Genomic DNA, 21,356 nt, shown 5'->3' on the forward strand with positions numbered 1-21,356 from the left:
TAGCCTTTGAACTCATAGGTTTCTTTCTGTCTTTCTTAATTTTTTTAAACAGGCTTTGTTCTCTTATACTACATATAAGAAATACCTGGTAAGAAAGCAGGAACAAGGAAGAAAAGGGGCAGTTCCCCAGTAGGTGACATTATTTGTCCCAAATTACACAAGTAATTGATATCAAATTTGGAAGCATCCCTTTTGCAGGGTTCTCCTAGCAGCAAACCATATCTCCTCTCCCTTTAGCTATCTCAGTGCTTTCAGTGTCTTATTAGAGACAGCTCTTCAGTAAGAATTAACGCCCTTTTTGTATCTTCTGCAACCTGACAAACTATTTAAATTGTCAGCCAACTATACTGTATTTAATATTTTCATACGTCTTTACTTATTGGTTCATGTAATGTCACTTTATATTGTGACATTTATTTCTTCAAATATGATTTTGCAAACTGACTGTTCAATTACAATTATCTCCTTAATTAATTTTAATAATTATAAAAGCATTTTTGCCTTTATAAGTTAAATGTCTTTTACCAATAGTATACTTTTTCCAGACAGACTGCATTTTAGAACTTCTATAACTGCTTATGATACTTTTATTATTTCATATTATATGAATTCCAAAAAAGCTTACTTATGAAGCAAGAAGGACTTTGGAGATATCCTGCAGAAATAAGTACAGTCATTTGTTGCCTATAAAATGTATCATCTTCAACAGCCTCTTTTTCAGAAGACGACGACTTCATTCTTAGCATATAACAGAAACATCTCAAATTTTGAGTTCATCTTTTGCTAAAAGCTAGAAATATGGATAGAATACCACTTCTAGTTATGTCTGTTTAATAATGGGCAAAAAAAGAATGTTCTTTTTTAATAGTATAATAGACATCAAAAAATGACTAATAAATGCTTATAAGTTTATAAGACTGAAGAATTGTTTACTTTTACTAAAATAAAGAAGTAAAAAATCTGTTAATTACATCAGTATTTCACAGAAGTTATTTATTTCATATAAACTTTGTTCTTTTTTTCTGTGCGAAAAAAGACCTATTTTGTAAAATGTTTCTCTTGTTATGAAAACAAATAGGTTTGGGGAAAAAAAAAAAAAAAAAAGAGTCATGGAAACACAGAAGAATTGAGGTGAGAAGGACCTCTGGAGAGCAGGGTCAGCTATAGCAGGTTGCTCAGACCCATGTCCTGTCAGGATTTGAATATCTCCAATGATGGAGACCCCACAACCTCCCTGGGCAACCTGTCTCTATGAATGACCAATCACAGTAGATTCAACAATTCCGTGTCCTTGAATTTTAATAACAGTAGATGGAATTCATTTCTGATCTAAATATCTGTAAGTGCCTTCCCTGTGGCTTTCAAAGATACAGTACAATGTCAAATCAGTTTATGTATTCTTTGGCTGTCAGCATGAAATCAATAGAGAAGTTGTATTCATGGCTTCTCTATGACATAAATAGGCTGAATTTGTCTTACATTCATGCTAGAAAGCAGGTAAGAAATCTAAATATCTTCTGTCTTTTTACAGCCAAATATTTGAAACTGTGGCTTGTTACCAGAGGCAGAGAGATATTAGTGTTACCATTACGGCAAGTTTTGCACATAGGAGTCAATAATTCCCAGCTGGTAAGTCATGAAATGCGGTCAGACAAACCTCCCCCAACTCTGGAGATACTTTTTTTTCCAAATACCTCTGCAAATATGAGGAAAATTCTAAGACAGGAGCCACCCCCTTTTGCACTCAAGCTATGAAAATGAGCCAGCCAGGAGCTTCAAGAAAGGTCAGGCAATTCTGCTCTGTTCTGTTTCTTATATTTTCCCACTGCAATCAAATCCAGAACTCAAAAAAAGGAATTACTGAAATACTGCTCTATTTGAAGTGATATGTTAAAGTTTGCCCAGTATAATTTGTGTCTGCTAAAGAAAATAGGGGGTTCTATAAATACAATGCCTCCAAATGAATGCTTTGAAAACAAAGCTAAAGTTGTACCTCCGTGTCAAACTGAACACAGCTATGTATAGCTTTAAGAATGTGATTGTTTACATACATACATACATACATATGCATGTGGGTATATAAACATATAAATCTCAGAGGGAAATAACCAGTTGACTTGGTAATTTGTTTAGTATTTTCAGATATGCAGATTTTTAGATATGATGACTTCAATTTATGCATGTATCTAAAGAAACCTTTTCAGGCTTAAACCACATTCATTCTTAGCTCAATTTGTTTTCCAACTCCACAGCAGTGTTGAAATTACACTTAGACTAAAATCATAGTGAAAGATAGGTTCTCTCTAACAGCAGCCTTCCTGATGATGCAGTGATTGTGGCACATCATGCAATTGCAAGAACTTTTAGTGAAAAGATTCTAACAGCAGAATTTGTTTCACAAATAAGAACAAAGAGAAAGGTGTTCTTTACTTTTTCTAAAATAAGACATACAAGCAATTTATTTTCTGTCACAAACAGCGATTTCACAGAAGAGGCCTCCAAAATTGGATTTTATACCTATGAGCAAGAGAAATACACCAGAGAATAAAAATGTATGTATAAAATATCCACTTCTAAAGATTTTTTTGATCTAGTGATTCTATTTTTGAAAAGAGAGGGAAAAAAATCAGATGTGTCATTTTAAACATTGAGTGAGTGCCAAGGTTCTGTCTAAGATGAAACATAATCCATATCTGATGTCTTAATTGAGGGTCAACAGTAGTCCACAAAATGATTTTAGGAGAAATAACAGCAACAACAACAAGAGGAAATATCTGAAGACAATGAAGTTGGATGTAAATATAGAACACAAAGCCACTCATTTGGATGTTTTTGATTTTGTCTTTCTTCATTTTTAATTTCTTTGGGCTACAAATCAATGTATAAAAGTTATGACAAATGTAGAAAAAAACATTGGGTTAAGGAACACAACAGAAAATACTCAGAGTATATGATGAAATGATTGAGAACTTTTAATACCTTGTTTCATATTGAAAAATCTTGGTGATAGCCATATTCATTTTCATACAGCAGCACGAAAGATATGGTCAAATGCACACAGAATTCAGAGTAATTCTTGCTATCCACTGCACTGTTATGCGTTTAACCTTTACTGATTCAAATATATTTAAGATGTTCTAGGTTTAATAGATGCCAACACCACAATCAACACCTGCCAACCTGAAGATTTGACATCTAGGAGAAACATTACACTGTTGTGAATAAGAGAGTGCAGGGACTTGTCTCATGAAAGTAAAAGCTTAAATCCAATTTAATAATTGATTTTTCAAACTATAAGCCAGTCTGAATTCATTATTCAAGATTTCAGAACATCTAAGCAATGCTTTATTTTACTAAGTTACTCTTACAGTTATGTTTCTGTGTGTATACAGAGATTGGAGCATCGACGTCTTTCATATAAATACCTGATAAAGAATCTTCTTAATAAGATAAATAAAGACATTTTTTAAAAACTAGATGCTACATGCATGCTAATGACTCAAAGCCAGATCTAATTGTTTAGCAAGAACAAATAAGTGTTCTTACCAGACTGTTTTAGCTTAGGACAATAAAGACCAGGGACAGCATGAACACAGTACCCCACTACCACAAATTACACAGCAAGTTTCCCTCATTTGAGAGAAAATTGCAGTGATCAGCACACCTGGAGTGTAGGAGATGAGCCTCCTGCTGTGAAAACCACCTGCCTAATCATGGTGTCTCCCCTGCCAGGCATTTTTTTTTTTTTTTTTTTAAACTATGTAGGTATATATAAATATACAACATATGATGCATAAGCAGTTGCTCATCACTCGCTCATCAGAGCCCAGATAGCCAACCAAGCAGTAGAACAGAAAGAAATGAACTGCTACTTCCTTCAGAAAACTTTCTTTCCTCATGTTATGTTATGGAATACTCCTCTGGCTAGTTGTGGTCAGTTGGCCAGTTCGCTGTCTTAATTGTGTCCACTCCCCACTCCTTTGGCTCCCCTGCCAGCTCTTTGCTGATTGGAGCTGAGAAAATGGAGTGGCCTTGGCTCTGTATAGCACTGCTCAGCAGCAGCTAAAAACTTTGGTGTGTTATCAACATTGTTTATCTCCTAAAACCAAAACATAGCAACATACCAGATACTATGAAGAAGAAACAATTCAATTCCAGCTGAAACTAAGACACAGATGTAATTTTTTTTTTTCCACAAAGTACAAAGTTTCAACACTTCTAGTAGATTTATCTTACCAGAGGAGAATATTCTTACATTATAACTACAGAGTCAATATGAATCTACAGAAATAGTGTAACCAGGAAAATGCCAAAATTTTCCATCTTCCAAGATTTCCAAAATGAAAATTTTACTTTATATAAACATGTATTAAAAAATACTCAGCATGCTCTTAGAAGGTATGGATGTTGCTCTGATCAAGGAAACATTTTCAAATGTGTTCAAATGTCTCACTGTTCAAAAAACCTATCACATGAAATAAACATTTTTCACTGAGTATTTTGCACTGGAAGGCAATTTTTTAGCAGAAGAGGAAAGGGAAAATTGAAACTTCCTGTAGCACAGTTCACCTAATCTATTTCTAGCAGAGCTTCTGTGCTACACATCAGATTCTGTAGTGAAACCAAAGAGAATAAGAATCCCACAGATAACCAAATGAATAACCAAAAAGAATGCCAAGATAACCAAAGCAAGATGACCACAAGGCACTGCAACATTCTATCAGGAATTAATCTTCAACTTTTTCTTAACCAGTACATGAATATGAATATTTATAATAGGCAACAGTGATTGAGCTTTCCCGGAGACTAAGTACTTACTTGCCCTGAAGGAAATTTCTTAATGAGAGGGGAAGATATGAAAGGAAAAAAAATATTTTCATATCAAAAGTAGGTGAGGTATTTTCTCTACTTGTGAAACTAAGCTTATTTAAAATGAGTTTCATCTCCCTAATCTTGACATCTACCATTATTACCACTATTCAGTTTGTAATGTCTTTATTTCAGGGATATTATTCTTTTCCTCAGCTTGTTTTCCTTTGAAAAGTCTTTACTGGTCTGTGCAGGGACAGGCAGTGAGGAAGCCCTGATGGGAGAGCAGATGTTCCTACTAGCAAGTCAACAGAGGTCATCAGTCTTGCCTGCATATAGGAAGATATGTCTTTAAAGGGACTTGTGCCATGTAATTTATACCATGCTGGTTCCAGCTCCAGGAAAAAAACAGGGAATTACTTTCAGAAAGTCATCGAAGGTTTTTTTGCTTACATTGAAAACATTAGAGAAGAGAAATGCTGCCCAACAAAAGAAAATTTGCCACAGATACCTGTCATCTTCCTTGAGTTTGCAGTCATAAATAGGAAAAATATATTTGTGGATTATATTCATATTTTATAGCCTGCCTGCTCTTGTTTCAAAATAGCAAGCTTCAAAATGTATTTATTATCAAGTAGGTCTTAAGTATAACACGCTCAGCTAAAATATATCTCTGGCAGACTCTGCGCAAACTGTTGTAGTATATTTTTATTTTTTCTTTAATGAAAGTTCACAAAATGAATGTACTTTAAGAAAGAAAATTTGATTTATTTTACTATTACATATTAGTACATAAAAGTGGTTAAAGTTCACTTTGAGAGTTACAGAGCACTGGAACAGGTTGTCCAGACAGGTTGTGGGGTTCTCAACTCTAGTGATATTCAAAACCCATCTGGACACCTTCCTGTGTAACCCACGAACCCACGTTAGCAGGGAGTTGGACTAAATGATATTCAGAGATCCCTTCCAACCCCTAAAATTCTGTGATTCTGTATTCATTTTGCTTTTTTATATGTGTTGATTATTCAATTTCTTTTATCATTTCTAAAACAGTATGTCAGGAACTTAATTTATTCCTTGACCAATAATCCAGCAGTTCAAATAAACAAGCAAAACCAAGGTCTGATGTTTTCACCCAAACCTGCACTTCCAGAATCTTGCCTAAACTCTGATCCTCATCTTTCTTAATTTACATAAACTAATTCTACATAATTGTCATTCTTTCAGTACTATTTTCTCAAATAAAAGAAAATTAAGGGTGTTGCTAGCATCATTCTTTGTCATTATCCTCTTATTTTCCTCTAATTTCTTCATTTGTCTGTCTCATACACTGTAAGAGAAGAATATTTTATAACTGAAGCATTTGTAATTCTAACCCAATCATTACACACTGTGCATGAATCCATAAAGTTGCAAATTTAGGACTTTATTAAAGAAGAGTTACATCAGTTACGAGATTTCCTGCCCAGATGTACTAATATAGATGTAGGATGAACAGGATATATCCCTATATTAATACAATAGCCAACTTTTACATTAAGTTCAGGTTAAGTTCCCCAAAAAGAACAATATTTTGGACTCCATTTATATCATTGCAATCCCAGTAAGTTTAATCGGTTTTCACATGTGTAAACAGGACAGACATCTGGGTCAAATCCAGCTCTGGAATAATAAATCCACTGCCTTTAGTGCTGGCTTTCACCCAGTGTGCATAAAATGGGATCTGAACTAGATTTTTCCTAGTATTTTAAGATTTTATATCAGCTGCTTTCCAGCAGGATTTCTGGAAAGAACAAGTTGGATAGATCTTGTTTTTAGGCAAATCCTTCTTTTTAAACAATAGTAATTAGTTTCTCCATGAACATTCTAACTTGATATCCATAAACTGAATGCTGTGTGCTTTGATAAAAAGGAAAGGCACATTGTCAGATGCACTGAATATAGCTTTCGATTTTCAGCAGTCATTAGCAATGTGAAGTATGAATATTCCACTTTAAAATTTGTCAGAAATCCAGATTTTCTGGAGATGGAGCTTGTTTAATTTATTTCCAACAGAGTATCCAAATCAGAGAACAAGTAATCATTTGTACTTCTGTAACACTACAGCCAACATGTATTTTCCATTAGGTTTTTGCATAGATGTATGAGAATTTTAGTGGCTTCTAGTAAATGTTACTCATGGCAGAGAATGTTTGTTCTAATTCAAACCACCATGCTAAATAGAGGTTAGGGACTGAGAAAAGAAAAATTCATCATTCCTATGGTTATATTCTAAATGTAGAGAAATAGCTTTTTTAGGGAAATATTTATTTTCTCTGTTATCATATTGTAGTATTATACTCTGATGATCACAGTAAATGATGCAAAAGATCTTCAGTCCATTATGTTACAAGTTGAAATCCTGCACCTGAAAAAGTACCTAATGATTTTATTTAGAAAGTCTCTCTTTCACATTATATCATTTCCAAGTGACATGGGTCCCTGAGAAGCCCAACTTTCAATGAAATTCACTAAAATGCTGAATCTATACAATCAGTAAGAAGCTCTTGAAGGAGTTCACTGTTTGAACAGTACTGCACATGGACAATAAGACTTGTACCAGTAATGTTTACATCATAAAACATGCTACAGGCTACAGGTTACCAGAAGTAATACAAGGGAACAAAATACAAATAATACATTCAACTTGGGAAACCAACTAGAAAGACATGAAGAAAGTACTTAAATCAGGAACTACTGTTTTTAAGGCTTTTGGCTTAACCCTTACTATACAGGAACATGAACTGAAAAAGCACTGATCTGGCATAATTGTACTGGCATCTTCCCTGATCACAGATTAGAGTAATTTTTAATAGATAAAACTTGAAAATTACCAATACTAAGATGCAAGGAAAAAGGAGGAAAACCTTCATTTGTCTAATAAATAAACTCCTTAAACCAAGTTACATAGCCCAGTAAAGCACCTCTTTGTACTCTTTCAGCAGAGAAGAGGAAAACAACTAGGTAATTACAGGGACACACAACTTGTTTTTCACAATACTCCTTACAGCAGTTCTTCCAGGGACAGAGTTACATTCAGTTGCTCTCAGATTCGAACATGGAGAAACTTGAAAAGACAGAAGACTAAGGTTGAAAGTTTGTTGAATAAGGTTAAATAAGAGGAAAAAAAATAGCAATGAATGCAAATTGAATTAAGATTAGAAACAAGAATTTTTAAAATACAAAAAATGCTGCGAAGGAAAAAAAAAAGCTAAAGTTGAAGCAATTAGTATCTTATATTTGATAGCTTTTATATATCCAGCTTAAACCATTGCAACATGCAAAAAAAAAGTAAATAATGGATTCAGTACATTAACAGTAACAGCCAAATGGAGTTGCATATTAAAAGACAAAGACAAAAGAATCCTCCCACACTACCAAGTTTCTAAGCTAAATGGATATAAACAATGTTAAATGTGCAGATGAGATATTCATACAGTTCTATATATTCTTTCATATAGGAAAAAAAAATAGAATTCAAATGATGGCCTAATTTGACATGAAGACAAATGATAAGAATTTGCATTGCAAAATCCAAGACTTTGATCATATTAATAAATTTCCTAAAGTAAAATTAGGAAAATTTCTCAAAGCTTTCTATGGAATTTACCACAAGCAAACAATCACACAAGCAAAATGTGTTACTATACGAAAAACAAAATTAGAGGAAGAATACAATACAAGATTATGCATCTTTGGCTTACAGCCATATTAACGCAATAGACTTTAAGGAAAAGGCATGGATTTTGGGTTCCTGAATATTTTAGAGTTCTTAAATGGATTTAGAGATCTTAAAAGCCCCACATTTTCACAAAATATAAATAAATACAAGTAATTCTTTGAGTTCGTATATAGTCTGGGCTACACATCTAATTGATTCAATAAAATTCAAGCATAACTGATCAGGTAGCAGGTCTACATAAAAGTCTGAATTCTGATCTGTTGTTCAGATTAAAAAAAAAGAGAAAACACAAAAAAGTAAAAATTTCTGAGTTTTTTAACTGAATTTTCTAATACAACATTGTTAGCATGATTTTATTTAATCAGCAATTATTACATAATACAAAAACTGAATTAATACATACTCAGATAACATTTTCTTATTCAGTAAGTTCTGTATTTGTTTTTTTCTAAATTATATATATATTAATTAAATTAAGTGAACTACTTGCTTCAGGTTTGATTTCAGACTTTTAATGGTTCTGATGGCAAATACCTTTGTTTCATGACAAAATAGGTACATTTGGTTTTGTTTGGATTATTACAAAACCTTTTCTTTTCCCTCTCACACAGCCTGCATAATGGCTTCCATTACTACAAAAGACATGACTTAGTTTCACTTACCCCAGAATTAAAGTTTTCATATTCATAGAATGCTATCAGAAAATGTCTGGTTAAAAAGTAAAAACACTGTCACATTTTATAAACTGGAATATAATGCATTCTACAATGCACTTTTTTTCTGCAAATGGTTCATTTCAGAACTTCATAATCTGTACAGTCATGTTGCAGAATATTTAAAAAGAATGCATTGGTTTTTCACTGTAAGAAAATACTGTCATTTCAAGTCCTGGATTACGAGAGGCGAGATTACTCTGTCATATTGCAAGCAGGACAGAAAGAATGAAAGTGCTCTACATACAGTAAATAATTAGCAATGTATTGCAAACACTAATTACATTGCCTATGCTGATCTTCATGAATGTAATCAAGAAAACATGTCTTTTTTCTTCTCTTTAAATACCATTTCTCAGTTTTGTTGGTGTGATAAGTAAAAAGTATATCTTCATTTACTTATATACATATATGGAAGTATATCTGTATATCTTCATGATAGGTGAAAATACAGTTTGTGAGAAAGCTGGGACTGTAGGCTTAAATACTGGGGTTTTTGTGTTTCCAATTCAGTGGAACTATTTATGTGAGTAAGGGACAAGGAAAATTTCTGTCCAGAAATCTTTGGAGGAGAAAATAAATTGAACACTCCATATGCAGTATTTGTCATATGCAACAGCGTCCAAATATCTCATTTGGAGCCAGATTCTGTCTCATCTTTATATATATGGTTTTAAAGCCACAGCTGTATATTTCTGTGAAGTGATCATTTCACTCCTTGTCTTCAGCGAATGTGAGAAATAAAGTCCTCCTATAATGGTCACCATAACTGGTAACTGCAGCTGTTGTACATCCCAGAAAAAAAAAAATAAATAAATAAAATAAAAAATGTAGGACTTCTTTAGAGTTGGTTATAACAGAATGGAGTCCTTGTTGCTTTTCCTGTTGCTTTTCTTCAGTGCTGGAAAACAGATGGGTTTAACTATTCTTAGATTCCAACAGAAAAAAAGAAAAAGAAGTTAATGAAAACCTGACACCAACCATCTCAGAATACAAAAGAAAAAAAGACTGTAATAATATAAAGCATCACTTCTACCTTATGTTTAGTTCAGTATCAGGATCCTGATAGAGGCCATTAACCATTATTTCAAATTAAGAAACATGATAAGTGAGACATGTGCAACAGTGGAATTACTTGTTATTCCCAGTGCTTTGATAACAAAGATTTACTTTTTTATCAACAATACTTAGAGCACTAAATTTTGTTAACAAAGATAGCTGCAGACAATCAAAGTTCAAGTTGAAATTGGAGTACATGCCACTTGGGAATATCAAATAAGGATCTCAGAATAAGTAAAATTAATATACTATAACAGTCATTGATTTCAATATCATTTTTATTTTCTTCTTTTTCTTCTTTTAATTTGATCTACCAAAGCTTAGGAGGCAAAAATAATGTATTTATTAGCATTTCAGAATACAGACACAGACTTAATCCTGACAAGATCTGACATAAAACTTTTTCCATTTCTACATCAACAGAGGACCAAAAAAAAAAAAAGCTCTTGAAATTATTGCTCATGTAAACTGTGTAATGAAAACAATTCTTTTCAAGACACTAAAATATTTATCATCTATAACACCATGTATTTCTGAGCCGTATGAGTTATATTCTGTTTGTATATTAAAAAGACTGAGAAAATTTTGAGAGGTTTTCTTGACAACACAGGTTGTAAAATCCATATTCATAGACTAGTAATAATTGCAGGACTAATATCTATAACAGATGAGTCAGACAGACAAAACAATTTTGTTAAACTATTTTTTCCTAGGCATCTGAGTACAAGTACTAGGGACTAAAATCAGATTTACAGTCATCTCAGCCAGTGGCGTCAGGAGGCAATGTTAGAGAAAATAAGGTTTCTGGAATTATTTCTCCAACATTTCCAAGACATTACAAAATATTGTGTCACCTACAGAAAATTGGGTCACACATCCTTTTCTTCTGAGAAGTAACCAGAAGAGAATTGTTACTCAGTTCTCCATAATTGTTTGATGACCAGATCATCTCCATGTAATAAGAGAGCGGGTTTAATCTTATTATTAAATAGATTCAGATTCATCCATCTTCCTTATCCAGAAGAATATTGTAAATATCAAGCTAGAGAGCAACTAGAATGACTGTGCTTATCCTAGCATAGAAAATTGTTGGTCCATAAGTAAATGTAGCCAAAGCATACAGCTTAGGACTCAGTCAGGAGACAAATACAAGAATCATACATTGTTTATTAGCGATAATCTTTTTTGTTTGTTTGTTTTAGACAGTATTCCTTCTATCTGTTAATATGACAGTATTATGAAAAGTAACTAACCTAATTGGAATAAAAATATGAAACCTGCTCTATAAAATGAAGATATTTATAAAGCTAGGAAGACTTTAGCTGAACAGAATTTCATAGAAGAAAGTAGAAGACTCTTAAAACATAGCTATAACAGTAGCTGTTTTGGAATAGTTGTTTGACTGAACCCTACCAGAAGATTGTTTCTTAGTTTGAAATTTTCACATGGGACTTTTGTGCTGTTCCTAGAAATGATTATAGTACTTGGAAGCTCACTCTTAGCAAAGATAAGTAGACTGAGAGATCCTAGAATGACAGAATCATACAATCATTAAAGTTGGAAAGCAACCTCTAAGATAATCAAGTCCAACTATAAACCTATCACCACTATGCGCACTAAACCATGTCCCTCAGTGCCACATCTACCCTTTTCATGAAAACCTCCAGGGATAGTGACTCCATCACCTTTCTGTGCAGTCTGCTCCAATGCATCACTGCTCCTGAGAATATTTTTTCCCAATATCCAATCTAAACTTCCCCTGGCTCCTCCTTCAACTAACTGTCCCAAGATCCTAAAGCCCCTTTTGATAGACCTTAAGCTTCTCCCCATGACTTTATCAGTGCCAACCTGAACTAATGAAAGTGAGTCATAATCAGAGGGCCATACTAGACTAGGGAACTCTCTAGTTATGGGCCACAGGAAGGCAGCAGACTTCCCTTTGAATAGGGTCCAGAAGGGAGTCTCCTGTGACAATCACACTTTTTTTGCTCCTGGCAGAAGCATTCTTTAGGTGTGGGGGTGGCCACAACAACCTTCTGCATGGAGATGATGTAGTCTGGAGAAAACTTTTGTTTAAGAGTCTTCATCTCCCTGCCAAACCTATTGCTATATTAAGCAGTCTAGCACTTCAGATCACGTAGCACTAAACAACTTAGAAAAGGTCAACTAAAGAAGTGCAGACGTGGAGTTGTACCAAATATTTTTAGAGGTAAGAGGATAAAGTAAACAAAGAAATAATATCTAATACATGTAAAAGAAAGCGTGAGTAGTGAAATCAGATATAAAGTGAACTTGCAAAAGAAAGTGCAAAGTGTAATAGTATGCTATCAAATATGTAAAAGCAACCCCAGTTAGATTCTGAAGAGAGGGAGAAGCTGTCAACATCATATTCCTCTAAGCAAAGCACTCGAGATGAGGAAAACTCACTGTTAAAATGTTCACAGACACCTGCAAATAAGCACACACACACATATTTAGGCCATCAACTTTAGGACCCAGAGCAGCAGCACAAACACGATCATAAATGCATGCAAGAGTCTAATACTAACAAGTGCGAGTGTAACAGATTTAACTGTGCTATTATTAGCAAGATTACCTTATAGCCTCAATTCTTTTTTTCCTTTTATTTTTCATTTTTCTCTCTCTTTTTTTTTTTTTTTTTTTCCCTGTAATAATCAGACCTGAACTAGCATTGATTCCTGGATTATATTATTGCTATTTTTTCTGTTCTGGTGAAATTTTTTGTTTACACATAAGACACTACTTTTTGTATAGAGCAAGCTTTTGAGACTATTCACAGATTGTACCAGTGAACACAGGGGCACAAAATACTTACATTCCTTTAAATTACCTTCAGATTTCTTAGCTTAGAAAGTAACCTACAATGTCTGAAAACAGGAATTAGGGAACTGAGATTTACTTTGAGTCAAGAGACAAAAAAAGCACTTTAGATTACTTTGTAAAAATGGGAGATGAGTACAACAACCTGAAGGAAAAAACACTACTGAAATAATCATAAAAAAATGTCTAAATGCTGTGATGTTATTGTATTTCTAGGAAAGAGACAAAATATTGAATATATTACTTAAGGTTTGTGAGTCAAACCTGAGTGGAAAGACCATAATCAAAGAAGCTACAGGATGTCAGAAAGCTATAGGAGGTAATGACATTTTCAGACAACAGTGGAAAATAATTTCCAGATAATTATTACACTTTTGTTGTGGTGAAACAGAGAACATAGCAAACTTTTTTCTATCATCTTTATTCAGTAGTGTTCCTCCTGACAGTCCTCTACATTAAAGCAATAGAAAGTATTCTTTGAAAATAACTTCATAGACTTATTTTTTGCTGCCCTTACATTCATTACCTTTTTGTTAATCTCTTTATTTTCTAGTAAGATGACACATAGTTGTATTATTTATTTATTTATTTAAAGAGGGCAACTATTTTAATAGCTTCTTGTTTGTTTGCTATTCATCATCTCAAAGGGATTGTTGCTTAACATATATAATGACTATAATTCTGAGAGTGGCTATCCCAGAGCAACTGATTAAGTACAAACATGACTGCTATATTAAAACTGACTAGCTTAGTGAGCATGTCTGGACCAAAGCAGTTTAAAAAACTAATGTTTCTTGCTGGCTCTTGCTAGGGGAACAGGAGTCCAGTCTGAAAATGGGAAAAGAGGAAACTGAACTTATATTGCTTTCTTTGGATTTCTACAAACCCTCATTGAAATGATATATTTCAGTCATTATTGTAGTAGAATCAGAGCTTCTGAAGAGAAACCTATCCACCCATTCCACTCATTTAATACATTTTTTTCAAGGGAGCTTTTCAGAGCATTAGAAATAACTGGAATTAGTCACCCAAGACAAACTTTTGATCTTTTAAAATTCTATTTATTGTCAACCTTGGATTCTATCTCTTTTTTTGATAGTAAATTTTTTTAGCTATCCAAGACTGTGTTGGAACCTCAACTTATGCATGCTTATGGAATTTGATATCAAGATAACATAATAAGTTTCTAAAAAACATGTATTATCTTCCTCTTCTGATGTTCAGTCCAATAGGATTTCTCCAGACAGCTTTCACAGATGATCATAAAAATAGATAATTATCATGATATTGTGGGTGGTATTCATATTTGAGAAATGGTTAGCAAAAACATTTGTCTTAGTCAGCTAGTTAAAAAATGCCACTAGAAGACAGTCTCAGACCAATTGTCTCATCTCTAAAGGAGGCTAAAATGAACGGTGTCTGAAATTCCAGACACATGATTATACATAGTAGATGCCAGATCCCTACAAAACTATTTCTCTCTACAAAACACTCCAGTATTCCAAAAGTAAGAAGGACCAGGAAATGATGATTATTCCAGTAGTTAAAATAATAGTTATTTCCAGCATGGCTTACATTTTCTTTCTTATGTACCAAATGTTAAATTTCAAAACGTGTAGATTTCAGCTGCCACTAAGCTTCAGTCTTCACTGACTAAGTCTGCTCTAAGTAAGAGAGATTGCACACATATGGTTTCCTTGGAAGACAGCAGACACAGAATTACCACTTTAAGATGTTTGTATGCAAGTTTTCCTCTGTTTCAGAAAAAAAATAAGTTCCATTAGTCTGTCTTTTAGCTTATTTCTACGTTTTCCAGACTCCTTCTTCTTACATCAATCTAATATTGTATGCTTTCCTACATAACAGTAAAAATATATTTCAAGAGTCTTCTCTCTCATCATATAATGTAAAGCATTAAAAGTAAGGAGAAGTAATGATTTTATGAATTTTTTTCAGTATAAAGGTATAATTTCTATTTCACAAATATAAACGCTGAAATACAAAACCAAAAATCTGAAAAGCTCAGCTGAATTCTCTTTACTAGATAAAGAGGAGAGGAAAGAATATTTTAATAAACTACACAGATGGGAGCTATGGATTTATTTTCTAGGGAAATGAAATTTTAAATAAAACTTTACAAAAGCTAATCTGCAAGAGTATTGTACCAAATATGCCCAGAAAACAAAGAGGATTTTTTGTCAAAAAATTGCCATTATTGCTGGATACAAGTGAAGGCAGGCAAAAAAAAAAAAATGTATGTCAGACATAAAGAAGCTTCTGCAAGGAAAAGAATGGATACATGTTATCAGCTATAGAAAAATCAATGAAGGTTTCGGGCTAGCTCAGGAAATGAAATTTTCTATCACTGATAAAAAAGCACATGAAGGATTTTTGTGACAAGAGAAATAAACTGTTTAAGAATTCTGCTTTCATTAACATAGATTAGTCTATAATTAAGATAATATTTTAAATATTAAAAGCATGCATAATATGTATTGTATGCTTTCAAGCTGCATAATCTGTTAACACTTTTACACTTTTGCCCACCATTTTGGTCAATTTCTAATTAACACTTTTTCAGATACATTCTTCTTAATCATTACAAGTTCTGCTCATCCACATTATTGGCACAAATGATGTAATTTCACATAATACAGCATTCAGGTGTCCATCCACTATTAAAAAGCTGCTGATAGTGCTACCTGCAAAGAGTGACTGATATAACTTTCTGAATGTACTTTCAGTATCCAACTCACAAAACTTTGCATTTACCTCTCAGTTCAGGACCTATAACTCCAAAGGAACTAATATTTTGTTAGAGGTTTTGCTCACTGCTTCAAAAAGAAGCAGGAATCTACAAATGGTTCATACTGGAAAAAGTATCATGGTGTCTGTTTCTACCAGTCATATTAAAAAAAAAAAAAAATCAGGTAATGGTAGTATGAATAAATATCCACATTTTCTATGCTTGTTACTTGCACTTTCAGAGACAATTTAGTGATTATCCACTCCTTATAATGCATGTACAGATAGTGTTTTCTGAAAAAAATAATAGTAATTGCATACCTGACATAATCCAAAAATCTAAATCAGGCTAAGGAATCTAGAAACTTGAAGTAGTATAATTGGGTTTACTGCAATTAAAGTGAAATATAAAGCCTAACCTAATGTTTCTTAAAAAAATCCCACAATGTTTTCCAACAATAAGGTCTGATTTTCTCAATCTTATACGTATTTGTAGCAATACTTCCTTGCTATGTAGGTGACATATCTGGTCAAGGTTACTGCAGTCTGACATAAATCTTCAGTGACACGTGGATGGATACATGGGGTAAGTGCACTGCACTGGTTGTGGCTGGAGAGAGGCTGTGTCCCTGAGCACTTCCTTCCCAGTACATTCACAATTCTATATTGCTTCTGGAGACGCACTGCTGGAGTAGTTAGTCTGTTTTCTGGAGAATCAAGGTGAGTTTGCATATAAGAACAAGAAAATAAAAGCTTTGGATTGACCTTGTTTTTAGTAACAATGAGGACATTCTGCATGTTACAAGTGGATCACTGTGAGATTTCATTGAGTATCTTTCCTGAAGTTGATGGACTTTTGTTTGTAGAACGAAAGTAACAAACTTGTAAAGAATACTCTGGATAATGCCATTGTACAGAAAAATCATAAGACACTAAATAATATGCTTTCAAAAGGATTTTTTAAAACAGCTGAGCTTGTATGAAGATTTAATAAAAAGTGCATTATTCCATTTCCACTTAATTACATTATTATCTATTTATCTCATTGAAGGATCTTCAGAGATCACGTTAGTCTGAGATTTTCACAGTATCAGAATGTATCTTAAATCAAGAAGTAAATTTAAATCTAAATATATTAGTTGGTTACTGGAACTCGGTAGAACTCTGCCACAAAACAATACTGTAAGCTGTATTTAAGGACAAGGTCCAGCCTCTGGCTCACAATAACAAGTGAGCCCAACGTGTCCAACGCTGTTGTGAGTAGTCATGTGTTGCTAAGAAGAGGAGAGACGACTAGCAGAAGAATTTAGCTGGCACCTGTGGCTTTTAAATTCCTGCCGTGGATAAACTGTCACATAAAGTAGATTCCAGTTATGTGCGGGATGGAAAAATGCTACAGCTATATTCTGTAAAACAGGCCCTGTTTCTCTTCTTATTGCACATGGGGAGCCTATAAGCCTAGCTTGGGGCACCTGTTTGTTTTGTGGGTTTTTTTTTTTTTTCTCTCTGTTGGCATTTTTGGAAGACGTGACATCTCAAGCTGACAGAGCACAGTCATTAGTTCTAATCTGAAAGCTTAAAAAAAAATGAGTATTAAGGACATATTTCTTTCAGAGCCTTATACTACAATACAAAAGAATGGAGATGTAAATAAAATAACATTCTTATTATCAAACTTTCTCCAACAGGCATTAAGATGAGTCTGAGCAAAGCAACCTTTGCTTAAGGTTCTTCTAGATGTACATACTGGAGGGGAGTTGGAGTTAATATGGTAATGAGAAAGATATTTAGAGTCCATATAAAGCCAGTATCGCAGCAAGATGTTCACTGCCTCAATAATCTTGTTTATGCAGTCACCTGAGGATTTGTTTCCACTTTACTAATGCCTTATCATTGCTAAACTGTATTTTTCTCTTCTGTGAGTTTCCTAGATATAAATGTTAGCAATTTAAATTGTTATTAGTTGCTTTCAAAGCACTAGGTGTGGGCCTATTCAATTGTATATGAAATATATTAAAATATTCTATACTATTCCAGGTAAGTTAATATTAAAAGTAATGTTATTTGCCAATCTACTAAGGAATTATTTTGTTATCTTCCTTCCTGTTCCCTTCCATTACACATCACTTGTTTTTTATAGAGAACTGAAATATTAGATAAAAAGAATCTGGGAACAGATCAGACTACAGAGATTTTCATTCATGTTTTTGATGATGATTAGGTTAGGAAAGGCATCGATTGAGCAGACTGTGATCAATGTTGGAAAGTCCTATCCAGTTAGGTAACAGCCTTCAAAATTTCCTGAGGTACTTGAATAACTGACAGTGTAGCTTTGATCAGAGAGTGGCAGCAAGCCCTGAGAATTTGGGAAAAATGGCAAAAAAAGTTAATTTTCATAATGAGTCCTGGACTTATACTGTGGAACTAAAAGAAGAGTTAAAGAGAAAGCTATAATGTGTCTGTATCATGGTGTACACAGGCACAAGATGGACTGCTATAACCACACTTTGAAGAAGATCCTTATTCATTTTATTTACCTTATGCTATAGCAATGTATATCACTCCTGATTACACTTGAGAACTTTGGTACAGCATTGAGCATACTGGCAATGTGGTGGCAACTGTGATGCAAGTCCATGAAGTTCAGGGATGTCTGGGTGACACTTCCCAACCAGAGGACTTCACTACACTACTGCAGCAGCTCACTGCTCTCTTATAAACTTCTCAGAAATATCACTGCATGATGTTACTGTTGTCACTGGAGGTGTTTCACCTTATAACATGTGCTTTAAAGTACTTGACTTCACATATGTTGTATTTGCTATGATGCGGTTATCAAAAGCACATCGATTATCACTGCCATGCTAGACTTAGCCAAGGTTAATCTTTAACAATGAAATGACTAAAAGTTGTATTAGTACTATTTTCACAGATTGAAAAGCAGAGACATCCAGCCTCTGATGAATGGCATATAAAAGTAAGAAAAGTGTGGTATTATAAAGGGAAGAGTCAAATAATGAATTATCCTTGGATTTCTTTTCTGGATGTTACTGATTGCATGTTCAGAATGGTCAAAGAGCCTTTTAAATTCATTATGTTTTGAGAGACGTGGACATTAGTTTTGCCTGCTTGTACTTTAACACCTGTGAAGCTCTGTAAAAGAGAGGTTCTAAATGAAGCTCCCTCAGTGCCGTGTGCTGTGACACAGCACCCCTTCTAAGCTTGGCTGTGACAAATTGGGAGGCTCTGAACTTTAAAGGACAATGAATTGGTTTGAATTATTATGCTTTACTCAGTTTAAAATAGGGAGAATAGCCATTCTCATCCATAAGAATCTGCCACTTCATATAATTAAATTCTGGCAGACTACATACTGCAGGTGTATTTTAATTAAATTTATCCTCTATTACACTGGGAACAGAATGCAGCCTCTGTGGCTCTTCTGTACCTTGTCCTCCTCCCCCTCATCAATCTCTGTAAGTAGCTGAGATATCACTGGGAAGAGGCTAGACAATACTTACAGGTAGAGATGAGAATTTGGTAAAAGAGAGCTGTAAATGAAATGAAGTCATGGAAAAAAGGTGCTTTTTGGTGAACAAAAAAATGTATTTAAACATTTAGTTCCCTGGATAGAAAGAAGATGGCACTTGAGCATGATCTGTAGATTTCATTTGGCAGCGCTTTCTGAAAATCAAATGAGTAAAGAAATACTTTAGAGCCAGTATATAATTTAGTCTCTAGAAAAATGAAGTAAATTTAACCTTTTTCACAGATAATTTACATGCTTATAAAGTATGTTTTTACTAGTTGTCTTATCCACAAGCACCTACTGATGTTTGCTAGCTCACTAAAAAGTAATTTGTGTATACTTTGCCTTGTCAATTGCATGGGAATCCATACAAATAATAGAATCCTATACTAAGAAAATCACATTAATTTAATGTAAACATGAAAGCTAGGTTTTAAAATGTAAGCTAGGACTTGAAAGAAATTTAAAAGTGAAGGTATGAGGAAGTATAAATAGAAAAAGAAGTAGTCACTACAATAATATCACCAAATAAAGAAACCTCAATACAAAAATGCAGTTTTTGCCATATCCACTAAAGGAAATGTTACACTATTAATTTGGGATCATTATGGATACATTTCCTTTCATTTACTCACTAAATTGAATCCCTTCTAATTTTCCCAAATATCCCCTTGAGGTTAAAAGAAAAAAAGAAAAAATACTAAAAAACAAAACCAAATCCCCCCAGTGATACAAGGAATAAGCAAGTAATAATATAACAGAAAATTTGTGTGTATATGAGACCTGTATCTTTATGGTAATTATAGTGACTAGGAATTAGAATATTTGTTCAATATAGTACTGTCTTTGTAATGCAATTACTAATATGTTATCTACTCTTTTTTGCTTTCTCATTTTGGGAGAGAAGAAGGAACTCAAATGAGCACAGGAAGAGATGTTGGAAGAAGCTTGTTTCATAAACAGAATATCATTTCAAACGTATGAGTGAAGAAATCATAGAATCATAGAATTGCTCAGGTTAGAAAAAACCTTAGAGATCACTGAGTCCAACCACAACCTAACCATACTACCCTAACAACCCTCCACCATGTCATGTCCCTGAGCATCACATCTAAATGGTTTTTAAACACATTCAGGTATGGTGACTCAACCACCTCCCTGGGGAGCCTATTCCAGTGCTTAACAACCCTTTCTGTAAATAAGTTTTTCCTGATATCCAACCTAAACTTACCCTTGTGCCACTTAAGGCCATTTCCCCTCATTCTGTCACCTGTTACCAGTGAAAAGAGACCACTCTTGCTGTAAGAACCTTTTGGATATTGGAAAAGAGCAATAAGGTCTCCCCTCAGCCTCCTTTCCCCCAGACTAAGCAGCCCCAGTTCCTTCAGTCACTCCTCACAGGGCATATTCTCCAAGCCCTTCACAGGCCTTGTTGCCCTTCTTTGGACCTGCTCCAGCACCTCAATGTCCTTTCTGTACTGAGGTGCCCAAAACTGAACACAGTATTCGAGGTGAGGCCTCACCAGTGCCAAGTACATGGGCAGGATTACTTCCCTAGTCCCGCTCACCACACCAGTCCTGATACAAGCCAGGATGCCATTGACCTTCTTGGCCACCTGGGCACACTGCTGGCTCATATTCAGCTGACTGTCTATCAGTACACCAAGGTCCCTTTCCACCAGGCAGCTTTCCAGCCACTCCTCCCCATGCCTGTAGGGTTGTCTGGGGTTGTTGCGACCAAAATGCAGGACTCGACACTTGGCCCTATTGAAACTCATACAGCTAACCTCGGCCCATCGATCTGGTCTATCTAGGTCCCTCTGTAGTGCTTTCTTCCAATAATAAGATAATATATAGATAATAAGGTGTTCAGCAAAATCAACAAAACACAAGCAGATATTTTTTTCTCATAAAAAAAGCCAATGATTTTGTAATACAA

General features: G+C 34.2%; 1 long non-coding RNA gene and 1 other non-coding gene across 2 annotated transcripts in view; both read right to left on the minus strand.

The window, feature by feature from the left end:
• The window catches only part of LOC121110584, an 84,537-nt gene that overhangs the window by 12,527 nt on the left and 50,654 nt on the right, over positions 1 to 21,356 (minus strand). The window lies entirely within an intron of this gene.
• Positions 3,576 to 3,740, minus strand: LOC112532447. Its single transcript, XR_003075179.2, has one exon. It is a non-coding gene; the product is annotated as a U1 spliceosomal RNA (small nuclear RNA).

The sequence above is a fragment of the Gallus gallus genome, chromosome 4, assembly GCF_016699485.2.
Source record: "Gallus gallus isolate bGalGal1 chromosome 4, bGalGal1.mat.broiler.GRCg7b, whole genome shotgun sequence".
Lineage (NCBI taxonomy): Eukaryota > Metazoa > Chordata > Aves > Galliformes > Phasianidae > Gallus > Gallus gallus.